Raw genomic sequence first — 15,920 nt, forward strand, 5'->3', positions numbered from 1 at the left:
TTTAAGAAAAAATTATATCAAAGGTTGAAGTTAATAAAGAGAGACAAATATATTAAGGACTATGTTTCAGAAAAGTAACGTTTGGTTTTATTTCAATAAAGTTTAAAAAAAAGTAATTTTTTGATTTTGTGAAGTTTTAAACAATCTTACACTATTTGTATTACTTCATTCAGCATGCATTCAACTAAATAGATAATTAATTTGGTATAATTTTTTGATCATTTGTAAACATTGTTAAATTTTAAAAATAGCAAAATTACATTAGATGTGTGTTGAAGAACTGTCTTAGAAAATACTTTCAATTCGAATTTATAGGTTATGTTTTAAGTGGTTGTATACTTTTGTGTATTCAAAGCAACGAAACGAACATCAATCACTAGATTGTTAGGACAAAAATCACAATAGATACAAAGGAACTACAAAAAATATTGCTTCAACAAGAAACTACTATGTAACATGGATAAAATATTGGAATTCAAATCATAGATGGGTGAACCAAGTCATGCTCAAAACTTGCATCCAAAATTCAATTTGATCAAATTTTCACTTTATATTTTGGTCTAATCTTAGTTCTAATATTAGGCATAGTATAACTCTATATAACTCTTTACCTAATCTGAAGTAGTTAGTCAAAGATATGATTAATTTTCAATTCAAGTAAATGTATAGTAAGGGCCTAAACCGTTTGCAATGCTATCATGAAAGTTTACAAAATGAATATTGACAAATCGTGAGTTCCAAAAAAGCAACAACAATGGTCAAAAGAAAGGAAAGGCGTCTAAAAGCCAAATTGTTAAATAATCAATAGAAGAAGAACCAACACATTCATGGACATTTGAATCCAAACCTATACAAGGAGGTCTATGTTGAACATGACTTTATGAATAATATACTGCCACTTCAATGGTGTTTTTATCACATTATAAGGAATGTTGAAATCTAGTGTTAAAAGAATTAGGTACAAATGTTTCCTTCCCACTAGAGGAAAATTGATTTTAAACCTTGCAAAAGCTCATCCCCATGTAATTCTATAGAATATTTAGATGTGTTTCCATCAAATATAGTGAACTAACAAACTCTAATAAGTTTATGTAGGTTTAAAAGATTGTTTTTATTGGTAAGTGATTCGTGTGTGTGTGTGTGTGTGTGTGTGTGTGTGTGTGTGTGTGTGTGTGTGTGTGTGTGTGTGTGTGTGTGTGTGTGTAATGGGAATCCATTGTAAACTTATAATTTGTTGTATGGTTTCCATGGGTAAGGGAATTCATAGAATGGAAAAATTGAGTGGGGAAGAGAGGGAGAGAGGGGAAAATTAAGAGGTAAACATAACTAGATATATACACTATTACGATTCAAGTTTAGTTAGAACATCAATAAAATTTGACCTTTGTAGATTTTTTTTTTAAATGACTATTTTAATTAAAAAAAATTGATGAATAGTTACCTTTTCTATTAATAAAATATACTAAGCTTGCAATTCAAAAAAAAGGGGCCAGGGATACAAGATCATCCCGCGAAAAAGTTCAAATGGCTGAAGCCAAAGAAAAAACACGGTCGTAGCCGGAATCAGAAACTATTCATAAAAAAAAATCAAATAAGGCTACCAAAGCAGTGTCAGCCAAGGGTGGTGGATCATCTTTATCTTGAAAACCCTAAACATCTTTAGGATTGGGGAGTAGGCTGGGAACAGTCTAGCCATCATCACTAGTAGTAGCAACAGTGGCAGCCTCTGCATCTTTAACCTCTGGCCACGAAGGAGAAATCGCCAGGTCCAGGCAAGGCCACTTCCCTGAGTGCATACGATGGGAACCAAGAGGAGGAGTCAAGGACCAACCAAAACCACCATGAGATGGGGAAGCTGAGTGGCACCTCCATCGGCCATCACCACCACTGGGAGAGCGGTGGTGGGAAGCCTAGGAGTGCAGGGTGTGCAAGTGGTTGCCAGAGGATTGGCACCAAGGACAGCGGCCGCAAGGTGTTGAGGTCTCCGTTGAGGCATCTGGAGGAACTTTGGCGACAGTACAAGGGGGATTTCCCCAGTGATTGAGTAGCTCTTACAGGTGAGCAACTTTGAGTGCAACTTTATTAATTTGCACCTGTATCTACATAATTACATTACTAAAAATGCATGCCTTAGTATACATAGCAATGTTAACATCCAGAAAACTATGTGCGAAAAGAACAGTATTCTTATCTTTCCACAAAGAAAACAGGATCTCCAGCCTAAAGGTATGCCAAATCTGGGTGAACTTTTGAGGAAATCTAGGAGAGTCACTTAGTAGAATCATATGCCAAGAGAAAAACTCAAGTCTGAATGGCTTGAAGAAATCATGAATCCAGTGCCAATAATTCTGAGCATGCTTGTAGAACCAAAAAATATGCAAGAAAGACTCTGACTGTCCACAAAAGGGGCATCTAGGGTCAGGAACCCCAATGTGTTTGATCCGAGGCCCCAAGGGAAGACCTTGGAAGGCTAAGCACCAAGCAAAATGCGCAATCTTGGGTTCAGTTATAGCATTCCATATGATGTCAAAGCATTTTTTCCATTGAGAAAGGGAAGATTGCAAATACCATCTGTGATTTAGCATATCCACAATGGGAAGATGAGGCAAAAGCCATCTGTAGCCCAAACTTGGCTTGTAATTAGAAAAAGGAGTGGTAGGAAACCACCTCCAATCAAGCCACCAAGGGTGAATAGACTGAATCCCCACTTTATGAACTACGTGAATAGGGATGGAAGAAAGCAAAAGGTCAAAAGTCTGTCGGTCTGAATAGACAAGGCAGTATTGTACTTGTATATCTTCCCAGGTCCTGAAATTCATGGTGACCCATGAAAAGAGGTCCTTTGGAGTTCTGATACCACATTTGTAAAAATGCAGAGCACTAGCCCCTTGAGTCTTGGCGAGGGGAGTACCCTGAATGGAAAACAGGGGAGACCACCATATGTTATGCTGATTCAAGGAGAGGCCATTACAGAATTCGTCTCCAGCCCATTGAAGCTAGGGCTTAACAGCCTCCTAAGCTTTCTAGATGCTCTTGATGACAAAGGAGCCCTAAATGACCATGGGCTCACGCATGATGAGAAGGGTTTTGAAACCAGTCACCTTCCAAGTAGGCTTGTTGACAAGGAAGCCAGAAGAAATGCACTTCCAAACCAGAATCTTCCAAGCTTCATCTCCCGAGAGAACCCTAATAATCCATTTTGCATAGAGAGCAAGGCCTTGTCTCTGAGTGGAAAGCAAGCCAAGACCATCAGACTCTCTTGGGAGACAACAGAAGTCCCAGGCCACTCTGTGAAAGACATGGTGATCAGAACTAGAGGCCCAGAGAAAATCCTTGAGCAATCTTTCTAGCTCCATGTAAGAGGCTTTGGATGGAGCCTAGTAGGATGAGTAATAAACATGAGTGGTTGCAATAATCATAGAGCAAATCTGAAATTTTCCCATGAGGGAGAGCAGCTTTGTGATCCAGTAGTCAAGCTTTTTGCTAGTCGATGCCTGGAATGCAAAAGGAATGCCAAGCAAGTGGAAGATTTCTCTATAAGAAACCCATTTCCACTCAAACTAGCTAAGCCAAGGTGGAGTTGGCAAAAAGGACTGGCGAAAGCAGAGCATTTTATGCCATTGAATGGAAAAACTAGAAGCTTGACAAAAGGTGTCCTGGCAACTTAAAGCATTATTGATGTTTTCTTTATCCTCTAAAAGAGTGAGAAAAGAATCATCAACAAAGTGTCCATTGACTAATTGGGAGGATGATTTAGGCAAGGAAATGCCACGAACCAATCTTGAGGACATAGAATGCGCAAGTAAATAACCAAAACCTTCTGCAACAAGGACATAAAGCGTGGGAACTAGCGAACAACCTTGTCTGATGGAACGAAAAAGACCAAAGGCCTCCAATTGAAAATTTTTGATGGTAATGCAAGCATTAGCATCCCCAAAGAGCATCTCCATAGACTGGAGGAAGTTGGGGCCAAAACCCAGAGCCTGGAGCATAGCCAAGATGAAGGGCCATTCAATGCGATCATAGGCTTTAGCAAAATCTATCTTTAAAAAGATGGCCTTCTAATTGGACTTGCGATCCCATTACATTCCCTCCCAGACAACAATGATGTTGTCAAGAATATATTTGGACTTGATGAATCCAATTTTCTCTGGTCGCACAATTAAGGGCAACATGTGCCTGATTTTGAGAGAGAGAGCCTTGGCAATGATCTTGTATGACACATTCAAAAGGGTAATGGGTCTCCAATTGCATATATCCTCTTGATCACCAGCTTTAGGTATGAATTTGATATTTCCTTTGTTTATAATGGCTCCTAAGCTTTTAGAGTGATAGGCTTCAAGATAAACTCTGTGTAGGTCAGGACCTATATGCTCCCAGAGGTGTTTGTAGAATTCACAAGGGAACCCATCACACCTAGGAGACTTCTCATTCGCCATGGAGTAGACCGCCTTTTAAAGGTCATGGAGAGAAAGAAGTTGCTCACAGAAAGTGTGTTGCTTAGTTGCTAGACGGTTTGGAGTAATAGAAATACACTTTTTGTGAGCTGCCTCTTGAGCAACTCAATTTACCTGCGAAGCAAACACATTCTCATAGTGATGAACAAATGCTTGCAGGATGGCAGGGAGACCAAACAGAATAGCATTTCCTTGTTTTATTTTTTGAATCCCAACATTGGTATGATGAACACAAAGAGTCTGAAAAAACTCCTTCGAGGCTTTGTCGCCAACCTCCAATCAATGGAGACGGGCTTTGATTTGGGCTCCCTACATAGCATAATTATTAGCAATTTTCTTGTCATTACCATGCTTGGCAAGCTAAATTTTCAAATCCACATCAAAGGGATTGAGGGTGAGGGCCTCAGAGGCTTTTTTGAGGGCAAGCGTGATGGCTTCATAGGACCGTTTGTGAAACATAGCCAATTTTCGCCCATAAATGCACAAGAACCAAGCAGTTCTGGTAATGGCATCATTCCACCATTGAATCCAACCCCTTTGAGAATGTGGACATGGCTCTAAGTTCCAAACATGTAGGATGTGCGAAATGGTGGAAGCATGCATCAACACATATGGGTTGAGGAAGAACTGAGACTTGGCCACCTTTGGGATAGTTGTTTGCCAAGAAATGACAAAATAGATGGGGTAGTGGTCAAATAACGTCACATCTGGTAAGGGAATGACAGGAAAATCTCGATCCCCAGAAAAAGAGAAAAAAGATTGTGTAGTGATCATAGCATGATCAAGGCATTTTAATATGCGATCAGAGCCAGCTCGAAAGTTGGACCAAGTGTGTGAAACCCCACTATCTTGGCAATGGTTGGTATTGGGATCAAAAAGCCCCAATTTATTGTGCATGTAATACCAAGCTTGTCTTTCCCCAACTATCCAGCGAAAAGGTAGAATGTCATCTTTGTCGAGGCCACTTCAACCATATTAAAGTCCCCACACATAACCCAAGTAGCTAGAGGCAAGTTGTCAGCCAACTAGGCCCATGTATGGGATCTTTCCATAGCATCATTGGAAGCATAAACATTAATGACTCCAAAAGAATGATTGTTAATGGAAAGCAAAGGCCAAATAATTCTATGCGTGGGGTCAGAACTGTGTGAAATAACAGCAAAATGAAGGCGAGGTGATAAGAGAGTAACTACACCACCTTGACTAGCTTCTTGTTGGGAAGAAAACATCATGCCATCCTACCAAATTATGCAGCATGTCAAAGCAAGCATGAAACTAGAAATTTTGACTTCTTGCAGATAGAGAAAATCTAAATTACCAAGTCTATGATGGACATCCCAAACATAGTACTTTCTGGGGAGGTCTGTGAGACCTCGCACATTCCATGATAGGAAGTTCATGAGTACTCTTCCATATCATCTTTTTCCTCAAGAGAGGAGTAGCTATTCTACAAGAAGGTAGAAACATGGTTGAAGTCAGACAAAATTCTCTAGACTTACAACCTGACATTTCACCTTTGGTATCTCCGCACATCTAGGAGGACTACGAGAATTCCGCATTGTTGGTGGAGCTATGGAAGAGGTAGCAAGAGGAGTTCACATCCCAGCCAAGGTAGAAAGCCTAGCGGCTGCCTTAATCCCCTGCGAGCTAGCAGGGTTTGAAACCTACGAAACTTTGAAAGTAGGTCCTTTGTCTGCCGCTTGCGTCCCTACCCTAGTGGGAGTTGACACTCCTATAGGGATAGGAGGAACCGCGGTGATCGTAGCATAGGATTGCTTGGGGGGCAAGGGATAAATATGACTTTTCCTATACAAACCCTCTCATGTTAAAATCTTGTGCAAATAGTTGTCACTTAAAACAAGGACCTCCTTTTTTCTTTACTCGTATTTTTTGAGCTCCAATAAACTCTTAACTAGAGAACAATTTTGACTCTTTTTTAATGAATGGGAACAAGTTGATCCTTCAACTCTTCGAACAAGTTGATCCTTCAACTCTTCTATGTTATTGAGATATAAAAGTAGGCACAATTTTGTCTTTGTACCTACTTACTATGGATCCTAAATCACTAAATATAGGCAATTCAATGTGCAAAATTATGAAGCGATGTAGTCAAGTATCCTATCATTCTATGAAAAAGATAGGATTAGTTTGTGTGGTCCTTGGATTGTTCCACAATAGCATGTGTTCCACTTTAATTCAAACTTTGATAGTGAAAGAACTTTCTAAAAAAAAAAAATTCACATTCGGGTCATGTATTTATTTTTACAAAACCATTAAGAATTTTCAAACATGATGTAAACTAGTGATTCTTAGAATTGTGTATGTCAGTTCTAAATATATAGTATTTTTAAATTTAAAAAAAGGATTAATTAGTATCCATTTTCAATCTCTTTTAAAATGTAGTTTGTGTTAAAAAAATAAAAGAGTGACATTCAATAATATCAACATTAATTATTTTCTAAAAAGAATAAAAATGTAATTATTTTAAATATATGGTGTTAACACTAATATATAGAGTATCTAATTAGTTTCATTTAATTCAGATGAATATTTCATATTTTGTTAAGTCTCAAAGTTCAACATAACTTGTCATTTAGAGATAGGTTGATTTAGAGGCCCCTAACGTGTCATGTATATATTGAAATTCATATCCTATTTTTTAGTTAGAAAAGGAACATAAATACCTATAGTGTAGATATTTTTCATAATTATTTTACCTATTTGACTATTTTTTGTAAGTAGTGAACATAGACTTAATACATGGTGCAACACTATTGTTTACCAATACTCAAAAGACAAAGTCATAATAAATTTAAAACATACTAAAATCATAATCATTAGAAAGAATTTATCTAGGTTTGTTAATTTGATTAGATTTGATCCCTTAAAAAGCTATCGTGAAATGTAGTGCCTACCCCTAGTTTACTTTGCATGTTCTTGTGCCAAAATTTTTTAGGCTATTTTTATGGTAATGTTTTATGTTTAGTGGTACAACTTGATTTGATTGGATGCTATTTCATACTTAGTTGATATATTTATTGGGCTACTTGATAGTCATTTATTTCATGTGTTTACATTTATTCTTTCGATGATGATGCTTTGTATGTTTATATGGTGATTTTAGTTGTTTCATGATGATATTTAGTTGGATGATTGATATATAATTTTTATTGATACTTACCCCATACTTGCATGCGTATGGTGTACATGTATGTTTTACTTTATGTTTAACATTTCTGATGTGGTCGAGGGAGGGAGTCGTTGTCACTTGCTAGTCGGGATCTACACAATGCACCACTCCCCGCCATTGCATGTTTAGTTTAGATTTATATGTATTTGTACATGCTCAATTTTTATGCAGATTGCAGGTACCAAGCATCGACTTCCTTGAATTGCTAGGGTGAGCATGCCCTATCACAGTATCTCAATGGTAAAGAGGGGAGATAGTTCTTGAGTCCAAATCCTAGCCCTAAGCCAATTGTCATAGAAAGTAGGACAAGTGTTTGAGTTATATGCCCTTCCTAATTTGTCAAGTGACGTGAATTCGAGATTTTGACCCTTGAGTTTGATTTAGTGTCGTGTCTTTGATATGAGTTTTCTTATTTAGTTTTGTGAGTCTATTGTGATTTTTAGTTAAAATTCAATCAAATTAAAAGAGTATTAAATGATTTAATATAACAAAAAAATTATAAAGAAAAACCATTTTTTAATTATATTTAATTAACTAAGAAATTAATCAAATGGAAGAATTAAATTTAAAAGATTTAGTTAAGGTTTCTAATTTTGACATAATTATATTTATTTAATTTAATAATAATTTAATTAGGAGTTTCATTTTAAATAATGAACTCTAAATATTATTATTAGTTAAATTAATAAATAAACTATTAAAGACATCTTATGATTTAATAAAAGAGAGTGAGAGAGAATAAATTTAATAGTTTATTTTAATTAAAATGCAAAAAAATTGCACATGAAATTAAATTAATAAATTAGAATAATAAAGAAAAGGGTTTGCATGATTGTAAAACTGAAACCCTAAAGGGAGAAATTTCTCTATTAAGAAATTAAAGCTCACTTCTCCACACATAGGTTTGGAAGGACAAATTTCGAGAAAGAGGTTGTTCAAGAAGACAGGAATTCTTGTGAGTTTTGATCATTCGTCTGGTTAGCATCGGATCAAGGTAGGATCTCGTTGAGATTTGTATAGTAATTTCTCTTTGGATTTTCTCTATCTTCTCCATGTTTGTTATGGATCTGTTTTTAGAAATAATTCTAGTTGAAACCCTTGTTAAAATTTACTATTCTTCATTTTGAAAACTCCTATGAATAAAATCAAATTTGAAACCCTTTTTTGACGAATCATGTTATTCGTAATTAGATTGTTTTAAAAAAAATTATGAAATCGGGATGGGGGTTTGGAAAGGAAAACTAGATATAAAGAATTATTTTTTACTGTTTAATTCTAGTTGTTATATCATATTTATATTGGAATTTTATCCAAAAATAAATAATAATATAATTACCATAGTAATTAAAAATTAGTGTGATAATTATATTATAAAATATGCAATTTTATGGTGACAGTTATTTTATTTGTTTTGAAAAAATATAAAAAATATAAATATAAATCAGGAGTTGGGCCACTACTCCCCACCTCCCCTCCTTTTTTCTTCCGATGACCTGTAGTTTGGAAGCACGTGGCTACTAAAGCAAACCTTTACAACCTAAGTAGTCTGTGACTACTTCTTAGAGACCGCATAGGTGACAAGTAAGGTAGGTAAGTTTTTTTTTTTTTAATTATTTAATTTTTTATTATTATTTTATATATTATTAGATATGTTAATTATAAAATGTTAATTTTTTTTTTTTATGTTAATTGTTATATTTTTTATTATTATTAATTATTATTATTTTATTAATAGATTTAGTAATTGTTTTATTAATAATTTAATAATTATTGTTTAATTTTAATAATATTTAATTAAATATTTTATTAATTATTTTATTATTAAAATATATTTGTAAAGTAAATTGATAATTTTAAATTGGGAAAATTGATTATGTTTAATAAGCTCAGATTTTGCTTAGATGGTTCAGATTTATATGAAAATGATTTCTAATACTAAGGAAATTTTATTACTTTTGTGAACTCGAAAAGTTTGTCAGATATAACACTATAAAAATGAAAACTTGAACCCTGTTTGTAAATCAAACATGTATGTTTTCAAACCAAATGATTTATGAAACTCCTTTTAGTGTGATGCATGGTTTATTGTGAGTTGGGGTTGGGTTTGACTTAGTATGTTGACCAATTTTGGATGTTTACCAAAGGCCTAAGAGTTATTGTTTTATGATGTTATATGAGATGTTGTGGTTTATGTTTTGATCTTTGAGATATGGATCAGTGTTGATTATTTGGCCACAATCTTTTATTCCTAACCATTGTGATGTATTCATGTATATCTATGATGAGTTTTGATCAGTTGCTTGCTAGTGATTTCCTGTTGCTTGTATAAAACTAAGGTGAATAGTGTGATTTTTCTTGGGTAACCTATGCAGTTTTGATCAGTTATCTTTTGGTGCTTTCTAGCTGCTTGTATAGGACTAAGGTGAATATTATGATTTTATGAGTTATTCTTTTTATAAGCTTAGGGGAGGTTATCTATGTGCATGTTGGGAAGTGGCTTGCAATAGAGATCGGAGCCCTAAAGAGGTTGCATGGGTAACCCATTGTAGGTTGTTTTAATAAGTGATAATATTTCATTAACTGAGTTTTAAATGAATTAATAAGAATCAATATTTTGCCCCGTTCATGCCTTAAGTGTTGATGTAGGCTAGGATGAGAGTAGAGAGGATGCTTGGTTGTAACCTTGCCTCATTAGTATGCCTTGTTTGTACGAAAGGTTATTGATGTCGCATAGAGTCACTAGGGGGCCAAAGTCTAGAGAGGCTACAAGGGTAACCTTAGAGTTTACTCATGCGATGACACTTGCCCACTTACGTAGTAGATTTCCTATGTATCTTTATTGCCTCTGGGATTAGATGATACTTGTGTCTTGGCACCCTTTGAGATAGTTTTCTATCAGGATTTTCTTGACCTAGATGATGGTTTTGACTATTGAATTTTTTATCTATATGGGACTTGAGATTATCTCCTCAGCATGGTGGGAGTGGGCCATTTAGGTTCCACGAGGTCAGGTGGTAGTGTTTCTTATACCATTGAGATCTGACAGCTGGATGTCGTTGCCAGACATACTTGTGCACTTGTTCCTTTTTGTCTAATCTTGCATTTATGTTGGATGGTTTTATTCTGTTGTATTGTACTCAATTATCTAGATATCTTTTGAGATGTTGCATTTATTCATGATGTATATTCTTTAAACTTTTCAAACCCTATTGCTTGTACATCGGATGATTATGCATTTTGGTTATGTCATGTGGCATCTTATGTAATTATATATTATTTAATTGGATTTGTACTTGTGGTTATTCTATGATGTGGATTTTGTTATGTATCTAATTTAGTATTAATAAAACTTATATATATGTGATTCAATGTCATGGAACCCTTAAGATGTGTAGTCTATTTTTGGATTGTTTGTATATATGTGATTTATTGCTTCCGCTATGTTATCTTTTGTTGATTTAATCTTTCAAAAAAAAAAGTTTGGCAAACTTAGTGACTTTTTAGGCTAATTTCTTTTGGGTTCCTAGGAGGGTGTTACATTAAATTCATTTTTTTTGAGCATTTTGATAGGTGTGAAGGAGACTCAATTGTAGGTGTGACTAAGGAGTAGAGAGACTATATCAAAGAGAGATTGATCTAAGAACCTTTTATCTAATCATTTTTAGTTTACTCCTTTAAATGGAATCTCTCAAGGCTTAAATTGTCACATTTTCTTAAAAAAGTGCAATTTTAGCAAAAATCAAGACTTTTAAAAAAGTGAGACACATTATTATCATTGGAACACCCCTCACCCCAACAGTTTTTAAAAATTGTTAGTAGTTTAGAAATTATATTCAAATATCTACAACTCTTGTTCTTGTTACATCTTCAAATTGTTGCTATAGGTTTCTTAAATTCTCATCCAAGAATAGGCTTTCATTTTTTCTTCACAAAATCATGTGGCCACTTTATGACCCCTTTTTAGTCCCCCATTTTTATGAGCTTACCCTTTAAAAAAAAGTAGATTACATGAAGCAATGCAATCCTCCACCAAGATCATACATCCACAACAAGATATGATGGGAACCAAAAGACCCAACCATAGAAAGTGCATCCACCAAGGTACAAATCCACCCCAATTCCAAGATGATAATCTTTTGCACTTAATGAAACCCCTTTGAAAGTAATACCCTCTCCTAAAATAACCAAACCAATCACTCACTAATAACATTCAAAATTAGAATAAGGAGATGAAATGGGAAGTAAAACATGTGAGACTATGATACGGTGACCCTAAAAAAGAGTCATCACACAACATACATACAATACTTTGCACAAGAACAATATAGCTCATCCCTGAGATAATTTGAGACACTTGACTGAGGCAATAGGGAAATAGGATATCCTTTATGGAGGTCAAGAATAGCTCCATGATGAATTTAGGGTGTAGTTTAAGAGAATGGGTTATAAGGGAGAGAAAAACCCTATACAACCTTGCAGAAGATATGTGCTTAAGATTAATAACTACAAAAGTTACACTTTAAGAGGCCCACCAATGCTCTTGCATTAGGCATTGCTCCTCTTACCAAAGATTCAATAGAGGCTTATCCTCATCCTTAGAGCTTTAAACACGAAGCTAATACTTGCATCTTGTTTTTCTTTATCATCATCAAAATAATCAATCGCCATCCTAATCACAACTGCCAAGAAATCTAAAAACTTTCTCACTCTTGCTCTTGGTCCCATTCCCACACCCTATTGAATCAAACAATTTTAATTTTTTAATTTTTTTAATTACTTCTTCTTCTGAAAATCAAATAAAAATCTATATCATCCTTGAAAAATTATTTCTCATAAATACACCACAAACTTAAAGACATTTCTTGATTATTAAAAGAATTACTAATATATTACAAGACATTAATTATCTATTATTAGGCATGAATATTGAAAAAATGTATTTTTGGAACCTTATTTTTTATTGTAACACAAACTACCTACAAGAATTATATATGCATTACTAAATATTTCTATGCTAAAAATTATATTATGCATCTTTAAGAAAGTAAATGTAGATTGAAAGAATTAAAATAGTTTATATAATAAAAATCCTTTAATAAACAATGAAATGTGAGATTAGGTAAATAAACCTTCTATTATAATTCATTCATTTTAATAATGAAAAGTCAAGCTTCACTATTAATATAATAAACATCTTTTAATAAACAATGAAATGTCAGATTAGGTAAATAAACCTATTTTTAAAACTCATTCAATTTAAAAGGAAAAACTAAGTTTGACTTATTTAATGTGATTGAAATATAAAATTAGACACAATATTTAAATAGAATATGCATATGGTCATCTTTGAGAATATCTAGCAAGAAGCTTCATTACAAGAGCCGAGTCCATTGCCCAAAATTCAAACCAGGGCAAACAGATCAAACAAAAATCCAAATCCTTCTAATTTATTGCAGACATGCGGCGTTCTGATATGCCTTAAGACTATTAATTATGCACAGAGAACTACTTCTCGGGGTATAAATTGGTCGAATTCAATAAAAATCTGTAAAGTTCGGCATGAAAGGGGATAATCAGAGCCTCGTGAGGAGTGTGAGTGCAATCCTTTTTTGCACAACACTGGTGGTAGCTCTGTATGTGATCCTTGATAAAAATCTTCAGGTTTCCTTCACTCCAGTTCTTCTCAGCTCTTTCTCCACAGTGCAGACGCTCTTCCATTCAGGGATGGACAATTCTGCACCGAATCCAGATTATGTAAGAAATTCGCCTTTTTAATTTATTAATAGATGTAACCGACCTTATTTTTGGACAAGATTATTTCTGAAATTGATTGTATATATTTTGAATCAATGTTTCTAGTAATATCATCACAAAAAATACAGTGAAGAATCGAATTTTCAGTTATCTACCAATCACTCTGCCTCTTTCAAAGACTATGTATTTAATTCGATTCTTAATGATCATAGGTAACTGAGTATTTACTAATTCAAAAATATGTACAGGTGATTTGCCAAATATTTGAAAATCTGAATTACAGTGAGATCTATCAATCATTCTCCCTCTCTTAAAGACTGTATGCTATTCAATTCTTCATTTTCATAGATCGCTTTGTAAATTATTAGCTAAAAAATATTTGCAGTCGATTTCACACCAATAATCCTTGAAAGTTATATAGATATGTTAAATACATGCAAAAAAACATCAGTTAAAAAGCTTCTTGTATGTATATTATACGTAGATATCAATCCCCCTTTTAAATAGATGTATTTATCAGATATCGGCTATAATTTACAAGATTTCTGTATAAAATTAACAATGTTTAACATATGACATACTGTCAAATTTTAACACACTTTTATTCATCATTCAGACTCATTTACCTGCACCTTTCTGCGTACAAATTTCGCTCAGAAAGTTGTGATCCAGAGGACTGAGCTAATTTACAATTTCCTTTGTTTCTTGCAGGCTTTAGGTTCATCAGATGTTACCGACGAGCTTAAAGAAAGCCTTTCAAAAGCGACAAACAGGGAGAAAACTGTGATAATCACGACTCTAAATGCGGCGTGGGCACAGAACAATAGCATAATCGATTTATTTCTGAAAAGTTTCCACATCGGTGAAAGAACAGAGGCGCTGTTGAAAAATTTATTGATTGTTGCTGTAGATGAGAAGGCGTTCAATCGGTGCAGGGAAATACATCCGCATTGTTATCTGATGAAGACAGAGGGAGTGGATTTCTCTGGAGAAAAGCTTTTCATGAGTGAAGAGTATTTGAAAATGATGTGGAGAAGGCTTCTTTTCTTCGGGGAGGTCTTGGAGCGAGGATATAACTTCCTTTTCTCGGTAAGATAAATATTTAGGATTTTATCAAGGGTTTGGAGAAATTGCACAATAATTCATATATATATTCCCTGATTTGTCATCAGTATAATTCGGATTATATTATTACGCAGGATGCTGATATTATGTGGTTTCGAGATCCTTTCACAAAATTGTCATCCAAGGCAGAATTCCAGATAGCATCAGATTATTATAGAGGAAAGCCAGATGACCTGAACAATTTTGCCTAATGGAGGATTCATGTATGTTCACTCCAATGAACAGACTCACAGTTTTTTCAAATTTTGGTATGAATCCAAGAAAGATTATCCCGGCTTAAATGAACAAGATGTGTTGAACATACTGAAATGGAAGGAGTTCAGAAGCAGGGGAATTGAAGTGGAATTCCTTGATACTAAATATTTTGGCGGGTACTGTCAACGAACAAATGATCTGAATTCAGTCTTTACAATGCATGCCAACTGTTGCAAAGGATTGAAGGCGAAGCTTATTGATTTGAGAAATACTCTTTCGGACTGGGAGAAATACAAGCAAGAAGAAGTAGGTAAAGGAAAGAATGTGAGCTGGACATTTCCAGTGGCATGCGACCATTCCTGGAGCCGATGAAACATTTTGAACTGACAGGACTGTTGTAGTATCATCATGCATTTCTGCTGGAATATCTACACTCCATATTTAATGAAATTGAGGAAAGTCCTGAATATCTCCAGTGTGATTAGCTTGAAATCATCTAAATTGGAAGGGGGGGAATGTCCCTGAAATTCTCAGAGACATCGTCCACCAGTAATTGTGTTACTTTCCATTTACAATTATTAAAAATATGATATTTAGTAACTTGCTGAACTGGAAACTAAACAGAATTGTCTGTACAGTTGAAATCTGATGGAGACATCTTCTATGCTTCTTGAGCGCTGCGGGATTCTTGGGAAAACATTTGTTTACAGTTATTTTGTTAATTTCTATTTTTAAGATTGTGAAAACCGGATTAACTTATCACCTATCAAATTTAAATAGGAGTTGTATGCAACAAGGAGACGATAGGAAATTTGATTTTTACCTTAGATAAATTTACTTTTTGATGTCACTCACAATTTCATTTTATGATATTTTGCTATTTTAAATGGCTAGCTACATTTCTCAATTCTTTGTCGATTTCATTAATCACTAGCATCAAAAGTTCTAGTCTATAGTATAATAGTTTTGCATATGTTAACCAATTATTTTTGTGTTGAAGCAAAATATCAAGAACATTTAATCTACTCATTTAATTTAAATTTAAACATCTCACCTCCAAATTCACAAAGTTTCAACCACAATTATGTTTCATTTATCATTTATTGTATACACATTTAACCTCATATTTAATAACTTTAAATAAGCCAAAAAATACAACTAAAATTTTATTAATAATTTTACTCATAAACAATTGTAAA

The 15,920-nt window shown here is 34.2% G+C and overlaps 1 pseudogene across 1 annotated transcript; it reads left to right on the top strand.

Moving 5' to 3' along the window:
* Positions 1-13,206: 13,206 nt before the first annotated feature.
* Positions 13,207-15,321, top strand: LOC149529499 (uncharacterized protein At4g15970-like; annotated as a pseudogene). Its single transcript, XR_016358740.1, has 3 exons — positions 13,207-13,401; positions 14,113-14,490; positions 14,601-15,321. The product of XR_016358740.1 is annotated as an uncharacterized protein At4g15970-like (transcript).
* Positions 15,322-15,920: the final 599 nt, after the last annotated feature.

Source organism: Cupressus sempervirens, chromosome 11 (assembly GCF_028749045.1).
Source record: "Cupressus sempervirens isolate cs-2001-9-10 chromosome 11, ASM2874904v1, whole genome shotgun sequence".
Taxonomy (NCBI): domain Eukaryota; kingdom Viridiplantae; phylum Streptophyta; class Pinopsida; order Cupressales; family Cupressaceae; genus Cupressus; species Cupressus sempervirens.